At 43.5% G+C, this 18,882-nt stretch overlaps 1 pseudogene; it reads left to right on the top strand.

Moving 5' to 3' along the window:
- The first annotated feature begins 2 nt into the window (after positions 1-2).
- On the top strand, positions 3-2,308 carry LOC148113414 (uncharacterized; annotated as a pseudogene).
- The last annotated feature ends 16,574 nt before the right edge of the window (positions 2,309-18,882 follow it).

Below are 18,882 nucleotides of genomic sequence, written 5' to 3' on the forward strand. Positions count from 1 at the left end.
CGATGGCTGGGGCGGCGGCTGCGGTGGAGGCTGCGGTGGGGCGCTGGCATCATCGCAGATTGCACCCCCCCCGCGGTGGAGTAGTGGAGTTGGACGCTGGGGGAGGAGGTGGGCATCAAAGGAGACGAGGAAGAACTGAAGACGTGACTGTTGGTAGTGCCCGCGAGGAGGCCTGCGCCTCCGCCCCCCCTCCACCGACGCCGCTGCAGCAGCTAGTTGCTGAGAGGACTGGAGTGATGTAGCCGAGAAAGATCATGAGGTGGGAGCCTCCATCGTTAAAATCTGTAATATTTGGGAACTTCGGGCCGCCATAGGGCTTTGGGGTAACTCCCAATTTTCAATCCCTATGGTGAGGCCCCCTTTATAACTACTGGGGGGCTAAGACTGGGCATAGATAGGGTGGCTGGAGACCTGGGGGGGGCTAAGGAGGGTTGAGAGGTTGTCGGAGTGGTTACTGCGGCGCCTCGGACAACCCTCCCCCCTCCCTCCTCCTTCCCCCACTGGGCCATTACTAGGCCCGATAACTAACTAACATGCTTGCCCTGCCAGTTTTCTGTTTCGTGGAGGCGGTTCCCACCTGTTTTCCATCCACCCACTTGCCTATATTACCCAGCTATACACCGCCTGTATGAACATTGTGGACAGTTTTTCCCGGAGACTTTGGACCTGGCTCTGTTTGTCATCCAGTACGCTGGCTGTATGGAAAATGGCAGTTTACAGGAGGTTGAACGGAGTCGGTATCTTATCATCGTTTCACCACCGAATGGGATGCACCATCTTCCCCATGGCCAGTTGGCCGACCAGCATGAGAGGCTGGTTGGAGGATTACCCTGAGCTGGTTGGAACATAGGACTCCGCCACTGCTGTGAGAGGACAGTGAAGACTCTCTCGTTATGGTCAACCTGCCTTGTTTTCCTGGACAATTTTTGGACTATCATAATGGAGCCCTTGGCCATGCCTCACTACTACCTCAGGGCTTTTAATGTATCTAAGGTCTCAGCTTCTTGGTCTGCGAGACTCCCCACTCTCGCAAGCCTGGCCCTCCACGTTATCGAGGGCCTACCTCAATGACAGGCTTTGGAACCCAGAGAAGTGGCATGTGGCAAAGAGGGGGTTGAGGGGTTTTCTATGTAAATTTTTGGATAAATTTTAAGGGGTCCCAGGGGGGAGGGTAGGATTCGAACTAGAGTAGTGGGTTTGGGGGATAACCCACTAAGGGGAGGATCGGGCCTGGCCATGACGTGCGGCGGGGGGTAGGGGATCCGGGGGTGCCGGGGGGGTCGAGCTTGTCCAGATTGTGTTTTTACCATCGGTACTGTGAGTGGGAGGGGTAGATATGGCGGGAGCAAGGGGCCATATCATGTGGAGGGAGCGCGCGCCTGCTGTCTTCGAGCGGTGGAGTGCTCCGGCCCCCAAGGCTCCACCCATTCTCCAGGTTGCACAGACCCTCAGGGCCTGGGCCTGCGACTGATGTTGTGCAATGCCAGGTCTGTAGTAAATAAAGCCCCCCTCATTTGTAATTTTATTCAGGAGGGGGGAGCGGACCTGGCGGGTATTACGGAGACCTGGTTGGGCCCAGAGGGAGGGGTCCCTCTGGTAGAAATGTGCCCACCAGGTTTCCACGCATTCCATCAGCCGAGGTCACAGGGGAGGGGTGGGGGAGTAGCGGTTGTTATTAGAGAAGGCCTTAGGCCGAGGGAGGCCACTGTCCCTCAGACAGCTGGCTGTGAGTCTCTCCTTGTGAAGTGGGGTCATGGGGTTCAGATGGGTTTGCTGATCACGTACCTGGCTCCCTGCCACGTGGCAGCAGCCCTGCCCGAGTTTCTCAATGTTATCGCCACAGTGGCGGTTGATACCCCCAGACTTATGGTCATGGGGGATTTCAACCTGCCGTCCGTGGGTGAGGCATCTGAGGCGGCTCAGGAGTTCATGGCTTCCATGACGGCTATGGACCTAACCCAGTTAATTCATGGCCCTACACATGCGGGGGAAAACACGCTGGACTTGGCTTTTGTCTCAGGACAGTGGCTGAGTGATCTCGAGATAGGGGATATAGTCATCGAGCCCTTGTCATGATCGGATCACTCTCTCCTTTGCCTCGACTTTTGAACCGCTGCACCCCGCCGCAGGGAGGCGGAACCGACAAGATGGTACCACCCCAGGCGCCTGATGGAACCTGACAGGTTCCAGATGGAGCTTGGGCCAATCCCTGAGGTTCTGGCTCATGCCTCGACTGGAGACCTAGTGGCCGCCTGGGATAGGGCAGCTGCTGGAGCTCTGGATCGAGTCGTGCCTTTGTGGCCTCTGACCCGGTGTCGATCTCACCTGGCTCCTTGGTTCACCAAGGAGCTAAGGGAGATGAAGCACTGGAAAAGATGCCTAGAGAGTAGTTGGAGGGCCAGTCGTGCTGAATCTGACCGGACACTGGTAAGATCTCATATTAAGAATTAACTAGTGGCGATAAAAGCAGCAAAATGTACTCATTTTGCTGCTCTTATTGCATCATCAGATAATCGCCCAGCCTCCCTGTTTAGGGTGATCCGCTCCCTGCTCCACCAGGAAGCGCGGGAGGACCCCTTGGAGGGAAGAGCTGAGGATTTTGTTCAGTGTCTGCATGACAAAATCACTCAGATTCGGGAAGATCTGGACTCTGACTGGGTAGATCCAGCGGGGATGACGGAGGCAGGTCCTGAGAATGTTATCTGGGATGAGTTTGATCCTGTGACCCCTGAGGACATGGACAGGATTCTGGGTAGACTGAATGTGACCACATGTTTGTTGGACCCGTGCCCCTCCTGGTTAGTGCTGGCTTCCCGGGAGGTGACACGAGGCTGGCTCCAGGGGATTATAAATGCTTCATTGGGTGAGGGTGTCTTTCCCGCCACCTTGAAAGAGGCGGTGGTGAGACCTCTCCTCAAGAAGCCTTCCCTGGACCCGGCAGTATTGGCTAACTATCGTCCAGTCTCCAACCTTTGCTTTGTCGTGAAGGTTGTTGAGAGTGTGGTTGCACGACAGCTCCCCCAGTACCTGGATGAAACAACGTATCTAGATCCGTTCCAGTCGGGCTTCAGGCCTGGGTACAGCATGGAAACGGCATTGGTCGCGTTGGTGGATGATCTCTGGAGGGCTCGGGACAGGGGGTGCTCCTCTGTCTTGGTCCTGTTAGATCTTTCAGCGGCTTTTGATACCATCGACCATGGTATCATGCTGCACCGGTTGGAAGAGTTGGGGGTGGGAGGCACTGTACTACGGTGGTTCTCCTCCTTTCTCTCTGACCGGTCGCAGTCTGTGTTGATGGGGGGGGCAGAGGTCGACCCCGAGGCCCCTTATATGTGGGGTGCCAAAAGGATCGGTCCTCTCACCCCTTTTGTTCAACATTTATGTAAAGCCGCTGGGCGAGATCATCCGTGGTTTTGGGGTGGAGTACCATCAGTACGCTGACGACACCCAGCTGTACATCTCCACCCCAGACCACCCCAACGATGCCCTTGAAGTGATGTCCCGGTGCCTGGGGGCTGTACGGATCTGGATGGGGAGGAACAGGCTCAGGCTCAACCCATCCAAGACCGAGTGGCTGTGGTTTCCAACGTCCCGATATAGTCAGCTGGTGCCATCGCTGACTATTGGGGACGAATCATTGGCCCCCACAGAAAGGGCTCGCAACTTGGGTGTCCTCCTGGACTCACGGCTGTCTTTAGAAGAGTACTTGACGGCCGTGACCGGGAGGATTTTTCATCAGGTTCGCCTGATTCGCCAGTTGCATCCCTTTCTAGATCGGGACTCCTTACGCATGGTCACTCATGCCCTCATCACCTCCTGTCTGGACTATTGTAACACTCTCTACATGGGGCTCCCCTTGAGGAGCACTCGGAGGCTCCAACTGGCGCAGAGTGCGGCCGCGCGGGTGGTGACGGGAGCGACGTGGCACTCCCATGTAACACCTCTCCTGCGCGAGCTGCACTGGCTCCCGGTGGTCTTCTGAGTGCGCTTCAAGGTTTTGGTTATCACCTTCAGAGCGCTCCATGGCTTAGGACCTGGTTATTTACGGGACCGCCTGCTACCACCAATAGCCTCCCACCGACCAGTACGCTCCCATAGAGAGGGGCTCCTCCGGGTGCCGTCGGCCAAACAATGTCGACTGGCGGCCCCCAGGGGGAGAGCCTTTTCTGTGGAGGCACCTACTATCTGGAACGAGCTCCCCCCGGAGATACGGAGGATCCCGGATCTGCGTACCTTCCGTCGCGCGCTTAAGACCTTCCTATTTCACCAAGCCGGCCTGACCTAAGTCTTTCCCCTTTTTAAATGGAAATTTTAAATCTGGTTTTAAATTATTGGGGTTTTAAATTTGTTCAGCCAAATTATTTAATTCGTTTTAATTTATTTTAAATTTTGTATTTATATGTTTTATTCCATGGCTGTTCACCGCCCTGAGTCCTTCGGGAGTAGGGCGGTATACAAATTCAATAAAATAAAAATAAAAAAATAAAATTCTATTATATCACCACAAATTTAATTTCCAGATAAACTTAATTCATTTTTATAGCCATTTATAAATCCAAATTATATCTGGTTCTTTCCCAAGCTCCCTTCAGTACGTCTTTTAACATCAATATCAAAACACTAATCTTAAAAAATATTCTAACCTCTTAATCTAATTATTTACCTTATAATTTTATCACCACAAATCTTATTTTCAAATTAAGTACAACTCTATTTTTATTTCAATTTATAGGACAAAATTCTATCCATATTTCTTAATCTCTAGGCCCATTTCATCAAATCTTTAAATCTTAAACTTTATCAATTTACCTTTAATTTTCTCACGCTTATCATCTATTACACATTTCATTTTACACAGATTTATCCCAAAATCCATATCCTCCTCCATATCTCCTACTATTATTTGGCTGATTTCCATCATATTTTATTTTGGCTGATTTCCAGCATAATCTCCTCCAAGCCTCCAACTATTGTTTGGCTGATTTCCAGTATATTTTATTTTGGCTGATTTCCAGCATATTCTCCTCCAGAACTCCAACACTTGTTTCGCTGGTACCCAGCATCTCTTCTTTTAATTTTTTCCTTGCAGTATATATTAATTTGGAAGGCTATACTGGGAAATAGCTAAATAATAGTATTTAGCTATTTCCCAGTATAGCCTTCCAAATTAATTCTCAACATATTTCATAATATTAATCATTTCCAGCATACATTGAGTTCGATCACAACTTGTTACTTAAGTCTGTGTATCTTATGTTTTCATCCAGTAATACATTAATCAGTCATATTTACCATTCTCAAGTTTGTTTACAAATTAGAATTAAAACATGTTACATCAAACAATAAATTTTCTTAGACTTATCTCATATTAGTATATACTCTTATGTTTTCATAAAAATATCATTTTTAACCACCTATACATCAATCCTCTATTTTAGTTACCTTCTTTTATTTTCCATCTTTATTACTTCAGGAGCCCTCCTGTTTTTATCTAAAAATCATTTATACATTTAGTTTTTAAACATTACATTTTAATTTTATCTGCTTTATTTCTTCATTTCCCTATCTGTCCATAAATGTTCCACTTCAAAATCCATATTTCCATATTAGAAACTCTATATATCACTTTAATTCTTTTGTAACATCTGCTCCATGTAAAATCCATCAAATTCTTTTCTTTTGTTCCTGCGCCACATCTTTTGTTGCTAAGCCAGTTAGTTTCAGTTTTAATAAATCCAGTGTATTACTTCTTTCTTTGTAAAATTACCCAAAGACAGAATAGGAATCTCCAAAATCCAAAAGTTTATAGTTAATTTCAAAGTAAACCAAGGTAGATAGCAATTCAAAGTATTTCTTTTCCAAACAGAAGGAGGATCTCTACAATCCACATTCCGCTTAGTCACAGCAATCTCCATTTTATAGCTATTATGTAACCATCCTTTTGTCTCTCTTTAACTTTCCAAAGGTGTTAAATCCTGAAATAACACTTCTCAATTCCATTCCAATTAAAAAAAAAAAAACCCAATTTACTAATTTGTTAAAAGCCAATTCTTCCAACTCAGTTTATACTAAAAGAAAATCTTTAATGGGTCTTTGTTTCCAAACAAAGGTTTGGAGGTTTTGCTTTACCAAAACCTCAAGCCTCCAAGATCTTCAGCCGCTATTTAAAATTTGGGGTCTTATTTGTAAAAATCCATGCTGTTACGTTGTTTCTCGCCTGGGTTGGTGTCACTCACCCAGCTTCGAAGCACATCGTCTTTTCTTCTTCCCTCCTGCATGAATCTTTTCCCGGTTTGCCGAGGCTTTGTGGCAGCTGCCATGGCTGCCTCCCCCCACCGCCAACTCAGAGGATTCTCTCTGGCCTCCGAGGAACTTGCCTGTTCCTCTCAGTTGCCCGAGGAACTCTTCTTCCCCCATCCCTACCCAGACTTCCGGTTTGCACCACGGTGTTACAGTCGGGGAAATAGTGGGCTCTGATGAGCCCCGCGAAAACCCCGACTGACAAACCACCAACCGATGGGTCTTCGGACTGAACTGGTGCCAATTTTTTTGAGATATCTATAACAATACATTTACTCACATACTTATTGGCTCTACATGCATGTAAATTAGGTTTGAGATCATGTATTTTCATAACAGAGATGTTATTATTCACAATTAATGTCAGTATTATTTTTAATTTATTGTATGTCTATTGCTGGTCGATGACCGTAATAAAGTTTTATTCTATTCTATTCTGTTCTGTTCACTATATATTTATATAAATATCTATAAGTATTATCTTCTCAATACTCAAATTAATTAATATATATAAAAAACTATCAGTCAGTTAATTGTAAATAAAATATACTTATAACTCTAAATCAATTATTAATGTAACTCTTATCTGTATATTAAGTATCTATATATAGCCTATACATTTAATCCCTTTAATGTTTCCTTATTTAGCTAGCAGCCTATTAATTTCACACTTTCTCTCTGAACCGCCGTTTCTTCGTTTTTCTTTCTCTTCTATATCCATTGTCCCTCCTTTCTCTTCCACTCCTGGACCTCTCTTCTCCTTCTCCAACACAGTTCACTTTCTTTTTTTCCTCCTACTCGCCTCACAGTCTCTCTAAGGAGGCAGTTTCCTTCTCTAATCTTCCTCCGTCTGCTGTCAATCTACTCCTGTCACTCTTGCCACCGTGTTTCATCCTCTCTCTGTCTCTTTTACTTTCTCCGACCTTCTGTTGCCTACCGGTCCTTCCACATCGCCATTTGTATTCTGTCTGTTCCTCCAATATATCGCTTCTTCCTTCTATCTCTTCACTCACACCTGTCTCTCTCTTCACTGCGTCCCGGTCTCTCTCCACCTTCTCCACTTTCTCCAACCTTTTGCTACGTACTGCTCCTTCTCCATCTCAATTTGCTTTCACTTCTCTTGCTGCTCTCCTGAATCACCAATTTTTCTCTGCCTTCTAGCTGTCTGTCGCCCGTCATCTCATCTTGCTCACTCCTCCGTCTCTTGTCTTTGTTGTACCACCTCCCTTTTCTCTTTCCTCTATTTTCACTCTTTCTTCATTCTGGGTTTCAAATTACACCTTCCAATCCTCTCCCAGACACTTTCTTGCTACTCCTCTCCTCCTAAAGCTCTTGCCACAAAGTTCTTTGTCTCCCTTCTCTCAATCTTTAGTTATTTTAATTTGCTGGCTCACAGCTCTTCCCACTGGGTCGCCACTTGCTTTGAGGATTCCCTTGCAAATTGAGCTTCCTTCTTTCACCAAAAATCACGGATTTACTCTTTCAGTAGGCTCTTCTCTTCTATTACAGTTTTGGGATTTTTTACTCACTTCAATGAGACAGTCTGTTAGATATATCCTTGCTTCTGCATTGTCTGTGACTAGTCATGCCCTCGGGTCTGCCATCTCACAATAGCAGACTCTTTCATGCCAGGTTTAAGGGGTTTCCTTTCATTGCAGTGGGTCATCGCCTTTCACCTCGCTACCCCCCAGGCTTCCTCTTTATTTCACATGCCTCTCCAGGCTCTCTGTGCCCCAAAGGGTACCCAATCATGAAAAAATCAGAGTTAAAGAACGGAGACCATCTTCTTTCCTGTGCACTGCCACAATGTCGCCACCGGAAGCCTCCACTGTATTTTTTTTCAGCCAGGTGAATAGTGAGAGATAAAAAACACTTATGGTACAAATTCAATTGATGAAGCCAGAGTAGTGAAGTAGTATACTGATGATGATACCAAGTTGGCTAATGAAAGGTCAGCAAGCAGACAACCAAGCTCAGAGAACGCCAAAGACTTCACTGTTCAAGCCTGGGCTACATATATTCTCTTCTATTAGTAGTGATGTATATCCCTACTTAGTAGTTCTTACTGTAAACTAAAAGCATCAACAAACTAATTTGTCCTTCTATGGAAAGAACTCTAAGCTTACATGCAATGTTCAATATGGTTTTGCAATATTCTAGGATCAAAGAAGTTCACAATCCATCAGGAGTACAAAAAATCGAAATCTGCTTGTTTGCTCATTTATACTTTGTATTTAAAAGACTATACAATACTAAATAACTCTGGGTGACAAACAAGAACAACAAAATGTATAAAATCTAATTTAAAAAGCATGATGGTTACTTTGGAGGGAACACTCATAACACAGCTTCCATTCACTCTAGCCTAAAGTAAGCCTTTAGATTTTGCTTGAAAAATAGCAGGGATAGGATCCATTTAAATATCTGGGAAATGCTGTTCCAGAGATTAAGTGTGGTGACAGAGAAGGCACACTTCTCAGATTCCATCATTATTGGACATGGGTTCATTGTGAATTAGAATCCAAAGTATATTTCTCCTACTTTTATCACAAAGGAGAATGAAAGATAATTTGTTTTCTAATTGAAATATTCAGGGAAGAGGGATATTATGTCACCTTCTTTGATGCAAGCAGAATAAGGAATTTGTTCCAATTTCAAAAGTTTTCCTCCTGTATTTTTTTAAATTTAAATTTTAGGTCAGCACACATCACTTTGCTTTGAACATCTGGTTAGGAAATGCAAATATAGTTCAGAGTGAAAGGCAGATTATGTCCAAAAGAAAGATGGGTAGTTTATGTGCAACAGTGGTAAGAAGTTCAATTGATTAGGAGAAGCCAATTTACCAAAAGTCCTTTTTCTGAAAAATTGAAATTAAGATCAGTGTTATATAGCTACACTTGTAAAAACCATTTAACTGTGTATCTTCGATCCACAACCATGTTTTTACACAACAGCTTGCTTAAAGACATATTTATTTAACTCTCTCCTACAAAATTGTTCTTCTGCAGCACATATGACTGGAAGCACCCCACCCCCCTGTATATAATCAGTGGCAATGACTTCTGTTTCTGCTGCCTGTTTGGGGTCAAAGTGCCAAAGAGTTCAACTTAGTTTAAGTAGAAAAGGATTAAAGTAGCTTCTTACAAAAAAGAACAAAGGAAAGATATTAATTAAAATCTATAGTCCAACCAGTGTAAAATACAATAACAATTATATCCCACACCAAAATTAAATCTAATTGCAGCATAATTATGTATAAACACTATTGGCTGTCATAATTGCTCTAATTTTTAAGGATATTGGGTGTCTATTTCCAACATTTTTTAACTTTATCTAAACAAACAAAATCAATTCAGTTCCAATACTTCAACAGCTGGTAACCACTAAAAGAGGTATAATGCAAGCTTCTTTTCCTATAGTAGCTGATATGGCACAATAAAATTAAAGCCAGAAAGTAGGACTACTATGCACCCCATCCCTTGAGTAATTTTACTTGTTGTAGAGTTTATCAACCTTTTTAGGCACCAGGCAACCTTCATAGTTTACCATGACAACTAGAATTCCCTTTAAAACTATCATTCCAGATTTCATGGGATCTCTAAATCAGGGGTGAAATGCTCCCAGCTCGGACCAGATCAGCTGATCTGGTAGTGAGGATGGCCGGTAGTTCGGAGAACTGGTAGTGATGGCAGTTTGAGGCTCCATCCACCCACCCAGAAGTTATTACTTTCTGGTTTTTTGAGCCTCTGAGCATGCACTGGGGCCAAGAGAGGTGGTGGTGGCGACACTGCATGTGCAGCCCCAGGACATCCGCCCTCTCTCCTGAAGCGCCGCTGCCGCCCCAGAGCTTTCCTTTGCCTTTGCAGCCCACTGTGCCCTCTTGCCCTTCTCTTTCTGGGTGCAGCGCTTCTGCTTGTTGGGCCACTTCCCTGCAGCACTTCTGCTGGTGCCACCACGCAAGCCCCCCATGAGGAAAAAGAGGGAAAAATGAAAGCGGCTGGCTGTGGAGCTGCCAGCTTCAGGAAGTGGTCTAACAGGCAGAAGTGATGCGCTCAGAAAGAAACTCCAGCCTTGCCCCAGAGCCACTGCCCGCTCGCCACCTGCTCACCACCCGCTCACCACCCACTCGCCACCCACTCACCCTTTGCTTTGAGTCAGGGCCCAGGGCCCAGGGATGTGCCATTCCCTGAGGCCATGGAGCCTTTGCCTACTCGCCACCTGCTCACCACCCACTGACCACCCACTCACCACCTACTCGCTGCCCACTTGCCGCCTGCTCACCACCTGTTCATCACCCGCTCGCTGCCTGCTTGCCTTTCATCTTGGGTCAGGGGCTGGGGCCCAGGGATGCACCATTCCCCGAGGCCCGAGAGGCACCTTCTGCTCACCGCCTGTTCACTGCCTGCTCGCCTGTCGCCTTGGGCCGAGACACAGGGATGCGCCATTCCCTGAGGCCCTGGAGCTGCTGCCTGCTCACCACCTGCCTCAACAGGGTCAGGGAATTCACCATTCCCTGACTCTGGCCTTGCCCTGGAGCCACTGCCCACTCTCCCTTCACCATGCGGCATATCCTTACCTTTCTCCCATGGCTGGCTGCCAGGGAAGGCAAGCACCCCAAAGTTATTGGAGCTGCTCTCCTTCTTGAATGTGCTGCCGCCATTGCCGCCCTGGTCCATGCGCCGGCTGCACAAGCACACACCATTTATTTCATTCATTCATCAGCAGCAGGTTGGGTGTGCCCTGGCAGACCGATGGTGAGCTAGGCTAAGATCCGATATTGGGACAAAATTCAAATATTATAATTCTAAATCTTTGGTCAAGACAGAAGTGCCTCTTCCGTGCCAAGGTGCTAAGCTGGCAAAAGGTATTTGACGTAGGTACAGAATTGTAAAAGGGCAAACTGACCCTAAACAGTTACATCCTGTGGTTTACTGTTTATTGTATCCCAAATGTCATGCATATCCCCAGATGAGAAATACTGCTTCCTTTACTGCCCTTGAGGCGTCTCCAAGCCTCTTATCTCCTCTTTATTATGTCTTGAGTGCCGGAGCTGAGAACCTGAGCCTGTGAGAACAGGATTGTTATTTCCTTTCCCAGAGATCGATGAAAGGGCAGCTTCTACGTGTGAAATGTATCACTCTCTGTAATAACTCTGCCTTTAAATTGTATAAATACCTGGCCAGAAGAAGCCATCAATGTTCAGACTTTGTGTTTGCCTTTGAGCTGTCTGAACCGTGCACAATAAACTCTTTCCTGCATTGAAGAGCTGGCCTGGTCCCGTTTCTTTTCCTGCAACAATGGTGCCCTACCATTTCCAATGGTAACCGGTCAGGACCTAGCGTTTTGTTATTTTTCTGTTTTTTAATTGCCTCTATTAATTCAGACATTCTTATATCTTCATTCAGCATGTTTTTTATTTCCTCTAGGACTTTGGGTAGTTCAGTTTTCTTGAAATGTATTTTTTCTTCTGTACTACCATCATCATTCTTATATAGTTTTTTATAGAAATCATGGATTATATTTTTATGTTCTTCATTTTGGTAGTATATACTTCCCTCTTCATTTTGTAATTTAATAATCAACCTTTTTTCTTTCTGTTTTTTCAGTTTATCTCCCTGGCTTATTTCCATTTTTGAAAAAGCTTTGTTTACTCTGCTTTATTTGTTGTGCTAGTTCTTCTTTTTTGAGAATATTCAATTTATGTTTAATCAATTCCATTTGTTTTTTTGTTTTTTTAATTTGATTTATATGCCGCCCTTCTCCAGAGACTCAGGGCAGCTTACAATGCGTTAAGCAATAGCCTTCATTTGTTATTTAAAGTCTCCTCTTTGGCGTTCCTTTTGTAGTTGTGTCTCTAATTTTCTATATTCCTCCTCTAAATTTCCCTGTCATTGTTTCTTCTTTTTATTTTCTTTGGCCATATATGCAATTGCAATGCTTCTCATAAATGCCTTTCCAGTGTCCCATAGTTTTGTATATTTGTATAAAGAAGCAAAGGCACCAGCCTCATGGGCAGAGGCAAATATTACTTTGATTCCAAAGGAGAACACTGACTTAACACTAATCCAAAATTATAGACCTATATCACTGCTGAATTCGGACTACAAAATATTCATGGCAAAAATGGCTGAAAGACTAAAAAGATATCTGAATAATTTTATACATCCTGACCAAAATGTTTTTTTGCCAAAAAGGTAAATAAGAAATAATATGAGGACAATACTGGATGTGTTAGAATACTATGAAGTGCATAGTGAGACACAAGTGGCATTGATATTTCTAGATGCACAAAAAGCTTTTGATAATGTGAATTGGGATTTTAGATTGAAACAGTTAAAATATATGGAATTCATATATAAATGTGTTTATAAATGTGTTTAAAGCAATATACTCCAATCAAGAGGCAAGAGTCATAATAAATGGGGAAGTAACACAAAATTTTAAGATTTAGTAGGGCACAAGGCAAGGATGTCCATTATCACCACTATTATTCATATTAACCTTAGAGGTATTAACAAGAATAATTCAGAAAGACAAACAAATTAAAGGACTGGAAATTAAGAAAGAAATGTACAAACTACAAGCCTTTGCAGATGATCTTGTATTTATTATAGGAGAGCCATTACAATCTAGTCGGCAGCTTATGGAAGTACTGGGCGAATATGGGAAAGTAGCTGGGTTGAAGGTAAATAAGGAAAAAACCAAAATGATAGTCAAAAACATGACTAAAACACAGAAAAAGGAACTGACAGAGAGTCTCCAAATAGCGAAAAAAGTAAAATATTTCAAAAATACTACTAACGGCAAGATGTATAACAATTAAAAAGGACAATTACAATAAACTAAATGATCAAATTAAGGTGGATTTGGAAAGATGGGGAAAGCTGCAACTCTCCCTTATGGGGAGAATTGCAATAGTAAAAATGAATATCTTGCCAAAAATATTGTTCTTATTTCAGAACATACCCATAAAATTAGATAAAGAATACTTTAGAAATCTGGATAAAATAATGTCTAAGTTTATTTGGCAGGGGAAAAGGCCCAGAATCAAACTAAAATTATTACAAGAAGCCAAAGAAAGAGGAGGATTTGGATTACCAGGTTGGGAAAGATATTATCAAGCAACTGCACTCACATCAGCGAAAGAATGGATAAATTTAAAGAATAGGAGGTTATTAATATTGGAAGGGTATGATATGCAAATAGGATGGCATGCATTCTTGTGGGATAGAAGACAAAAAACACATCAGTACAAAGGCATCAAGTCAGACAAGCTGTTCTTGAAGTTTGGACAAAAATAAAACAACAGAATTATTTGGAAATTCCTGTCTGGCTCTCTATATTAGAGGTGCTAGTACATCCAAATTTTGTCAACCTGGGAAAAGTAGTCACATATAAGGAGATTTTAAATGAAGGAGGGGAATTAAAATCTAAAAAAGAATTACAAGACAAAGAGGTAGAATTAGAATGGTGGGCATGCCTACAGATTAAATCACGCTATATAAACAATAAAAAGGAATGGGGTATTAAAAAAGAATTGATGGCATTAGATAAAAACTTATTGGGAATGGACAAAAAGGCAATAAGGAAAATTTATCCATATCTATTGGAATATAAAATGGTGGAAGAACAAGTGAAGGAAACCATGGTAAAGTGGGCTCAAAATTTTGGTTATAATATTAATATAGATGACTGGTAGGATCTATGGGAGAAACAGGAAACTAATGATGGCCACTGCGTACAAAGAAAATTTGTATAAAATGTTTTACGGGTGGCACCTCCCACACACAAGATTACCGAAAATGAACAAGAACTTATCACCACAATGTTGGAAATGCAATTTTCTACCACATGTGGTGGTTATCAGAGGTGGGTTCTACTTACCTTTACTACTGGTTTGCAGTAGGAGCATGCATGTGCGCTTTTGCGCATGTGTGTGTGCTTCTGCACATGCGCAGAAGCTTTTATGCATGCACAGTTTGTCAATTATGATGTCCAGGTGGATGGGCGGAGCCTCCCGCCATTTTTATTTCCGGTTCTAAAGAACCGGACAGAACCAGGAGCAACCCACCACTGGTGGTTATGTAAAAAGCCAGAGAGTTCTGGCACCAAATTAAGGCATGACTGGAGGAGATATTAGAACAAAACATAGACCTAAAACCAGAATTATTCCTAATAGGAATCATAAAAGGGAATTATAGCAAAGAATCAATATACTTAATACTTCATGTGACAACAGCAGCAAGGTTGGTTTATGCACAATACTGGAAAAAAGGAAAAAATTCCCCCAGAAGAAGAAATAACAAGGAAGATTGTGATGTGTGCAGAAATGGACAGGCTGACACTATAACTCAAAAACAAGAATGAGACAGAATACTATAAAATCTGGAATAAAGTGTATTATTGGTTGGAAAGGAGAAAAAGAGTTGGAACAAAAAAGATTTAGGGCTTGTAGAATTAGTACTGAATAGTATTAATAAATGTAAATAGTAAACAAATAGTAAATAGATAGTAAATGAAGACAAGGGTTATGTATATAAGAACAAAGTAGCAATGTATTGTAGGATGGGAACACCACCAAGGCAGTGCCAGATCAGTATAAACGTATAAAACTCCATAGTAATTAGAATGCAGGATCAGCTCAGAAGAATAAAACTATGCATACATTTAGAAAAATGACCTTCCCAAAATTGAAACACAGGAACATCAGGGCTATTAGGAAACAAAAGAGAACTCACGAAGACAGTATAAAGACCAGGATATGCCAGGAAAGAAACTATTGAAATAGGGATAACAAATAAAAGGGATAATCAGCTCAGGGCAAAGAACAAGGATTTAATCAGTAGTCCGAACGATCTGATAAGAGCATGAGGGCTTAATCGATAATGACATGATTAGCTTAGAGTGAAAGACAGAGCAATAAAACATGGGAAGGACAGGAACACATGCCCAGATAATTCTTGAACTGAAACTTTACCCAGTATTAAGTAAATCAAGGAAACTAGAATAAGAAAACACAAGACAATCAGCTAAGAGCATGAGGACTAGAGGATAAGAGCATGAGGGCTTAATCGATAATGACATGATTAGCTTAGAGTGAAAGACAGAGCAATAAAACATGGGAAGGACAGGAACACATGCCCAGATAATTCTTGAACTGAAACTTTACCCAGCATTAAGTAAATCAAGGAAACTAGAATAAGAAAACACAAGACAATCAGCGAGCATGCACACAAAAGAAAACAAAGAACTTCCATTGTAAAATAGAATATAAAAATGTATGCTTACCTCATATTGATGTTGGCCCACCCAGGAACGCTGATCCTCGCCACGGCTAGATTGAACTTCCTGCTAAATAAAGAAACCTCGCTTTCATGCAGCTCGCTTCCATCTCAATTTCTTTCTCTATGTGGATAGTACTCCACTACGTGAGCGACGCTCTCCCAGCCGGGAAATTCGATCCTGAAGGAGAAGCCTTGGAAAAATCCAATAATATTGGCAACCACGAAGGGACTCCCAGCCAGCCCAGCCACCAGACGGGGCCCAGAGATCCAACCCAGCCGGCACGGACCATTTTGTCCACGGGAAAAATCCACGGACCCTGCCTGGGTGGCATCAGGTAGTAAAGGGAGGTTTTGAGCATTGTGCTCAACAGCTGCTTGAAAGTAGGTGAGTACCGCTTAAATTGTGCGAATGTGGGGGGGGGGTTCACCTGAATGACAGTCTGATTCCACCTCTTTGAGCGACCTCTAGCCACACCTCTGCCTACTGCTAGCTCCACCGAGCCGTGACCGATAGGATAGAGAAAGCAAGGGGGGTCACCGAATGTGGGACTTTGTGTTCAAAGGGAACAGAAGCTGAGCCGGTATTGAATGAAAGTAAAAGGGTAATATAAGGAAAAGAAAGTCTCTGGTGTCTTTAAAGAGAGCAACTCTGAGTATATGTATATAGACAGGGGAGGTGCTAGTACTCGGTGGAGGGGCAGCCAGGTCCTCTCAGATCTCTTTTTTTGATCCAAAAACCTAGACGAATTCCCTAACTAGGAAGGTGGCCCCGTACTTCGTGAGAGAATCGAAATCCTTCCCAGAATCTTTTTTTTCCTGAAAACTGGATGAGGATAGATAGCCCGGCTAAGCCAAAGTGAACCTTACATTTCAAGGATCATGGGAAGCTGTAGCTTGAGGGCAAAGGAAAATCCCCTTTGATTTTGAGTTGATTGTGGCCTGGGATGCCAGGATGACCCCAGTCTTAGCTGGCATGAGTAAAAGGAAAGCCAGGAAATTGTGTAGAAAATGGGCACTGATAAAAGATGGCACCGGGACACAAATTTGGTGTCGAGCCCCAGATGGGTCTCGCCATTGTTGGGGAGGAAGATGAGAAGGGGCCGAGCAGCTGTAAACTCCAGTGACGTGCTCCCAGCTGTTTGGAGGGACCTTGCCGCTCAAGCACAAAAGAAACGAATGCTTTCATTGGAGCTCGGTGGAGCATAAAGCTTGCGAATGGCGCCTCCTTGTGATGTAACAGAAAGTGCGCCCTATCATCAAGCAAGCTAGTGGGAAGGGGGGTGTGGTGTTAACTGTTTGATTGCCAAATGGTAAATTGCTTGTTACTAAGTGTATAAAGAGCGCTACACAGCGGCTGTGTGTAGCACTAACTTTAAACATCAATGCCGGCTTGTGCCTTACTCCTGCCTGTGTTGCTGTGCTTAACCTGATTAAAGACGCTGCAAACCGCTTCGTTTCCTTCTGGTTGTTGTTTGCTTCCAGAGCTGTTGGGTGGACAAGCCAAGATTTGGCCTGACAGCGGTACTTTTGATATAAAGATACTAAAAGCACTTAGACCAAAATTAAAGCCCAACCACATACCCTATTAGTACTGTTGGGCAGAACTAGCTAGGAATAGGGAATCACTAACAGAACAAAACCCAACCAACAATGAGGATAAAAAGAAAGGGAAAATTATGGCACCTCTGCTAAGTAAACCAGTACCCAGGAGACAGAGGGGCCAATTTGAGTATATCCTCACACACACACACCCTTCTCGGCCTCTGATTTAGTAATTTGGAAGTAAGATGCCCCTGCCTGTTATTCCCCAAACAGTTATAAAAGCAATAATAGATAGTCATAACCCATCATGGGGAGACATGAACCAACTACTGCATGTCTTCCTAACGAAGGATGAATTACTAAAATTATTTGAGAAGACTGAACAAATTGCAAAATGACCACTTATATTGGCCCCGGGCCAAGCTGCCCAGGCATGAGTCACTTGGCCACTAGAGCAGCCTGATTGGGACTATAATGATGATAACCACTGGGACACATACACCAGGGCAAAAGAAAATTTAATGGAAGCTTTGGAGAAGATTAGAAAGAAACCCTTAAATCAGTCAGAATTCCAACGGGTTATCCACAGAGACCAAGAGATTCCAGATGCCTTCTGGGTTCGACTTTCAAAGGCAGCTATGACTTATGCCCATCTAGATCTTAGCTGCCAGAAGGACCAGAGGATATTAGCCTCTGCCTTCATTGACCAATCCACTCAATATATTAAAGATCATTTTCACAGAATAGTGTCCAACTGGTCATCCTTAGACATATTGGAGTTGCTTCGAATCACCAACTTCATTTATGACCAGAGGGACAAACTAAAGGAGGAGGAAAAGGAGAAAAAAGAAACTGAGAAAGAAAGAGAAAGAGACAGGAGGAGGAAGATAGAAAGACAGGAAGAACTGCAAATATTCATGGCCATGCATAACTATGCAAAGCCCCCACAAACGCGATCAAATCCTACTAAACGCCTATGCTGGAGGTGCGACAAGTTGAAGAATCCCCCATATGCTTGTCAGCACTGCTTTAAATATGGAGGATCAGGACACTCCAGACAGTACTGTAGTCAACACCCCCATCTCCACCAGTTTCGGAAACCACCCAGGAATGATAGGCAGAGAAATGGTTTCTTTTACCCTGCCGAACAGGGGAATAACTATCATAGAAATACACCCTCAGCACCATTTCCTAGGAACTGTCCCTCCCGTAACAATGAATGGGACGATTCGGACACTCATAATTGGAGACCGGAAACAGACCCACATGACTTATGACTAGGGAAAGAGGATAGTGAGTTTACAGCCACCTTTCAAGGGCTTGCGATTCCCCTAAGGAATGGCCTAGAAAGTGAACCTATGATTTCCCTCCTCATAGCCGGCACAAAATATGAATGCCTAGTTGAAACCGGAGCAACGGCTTCTCTAATTGCTAAGCCACCCCACAAAAATTCTGTGCTACTAGAAGCCCAAGACAGCATAATGGGGATAGGGGGGAAACCATTCCAATTAAATTTATAAAAGAGATAGAAGTTGAAATAGGACCCTTCTCACTGACCCATTCATTTACTATCTGCCCATGGTCTCCAATCTCCCTTCTTGGGAGAGACCTCCTGTGCAAAACTGGGGTGACCATTAAGTGTGGAACAGGAGGTCTAGTGCTGGATGTCCCAAAAAAAAAGAACTTTTCTGTTAGCCATACATGATTCACCACTTCATGTGGATCTGAAGGATCTTCCACCATCTTTGTGGGGTTG

This window comes from Pantherophis guttatus, chromosome 5 (assembly GCF_059756535.1).
Source record: "Pantherophis guttatus breed Tessera chromosome 5, ASM5975653v1, whole genome shotgun sequence".
Lineage (NCBI taxonomy): Eukaryota > Metazoa > Chordata > Lepidosauria > Squamata > Colubridae > Pantherophis > Pantherophis guttatus.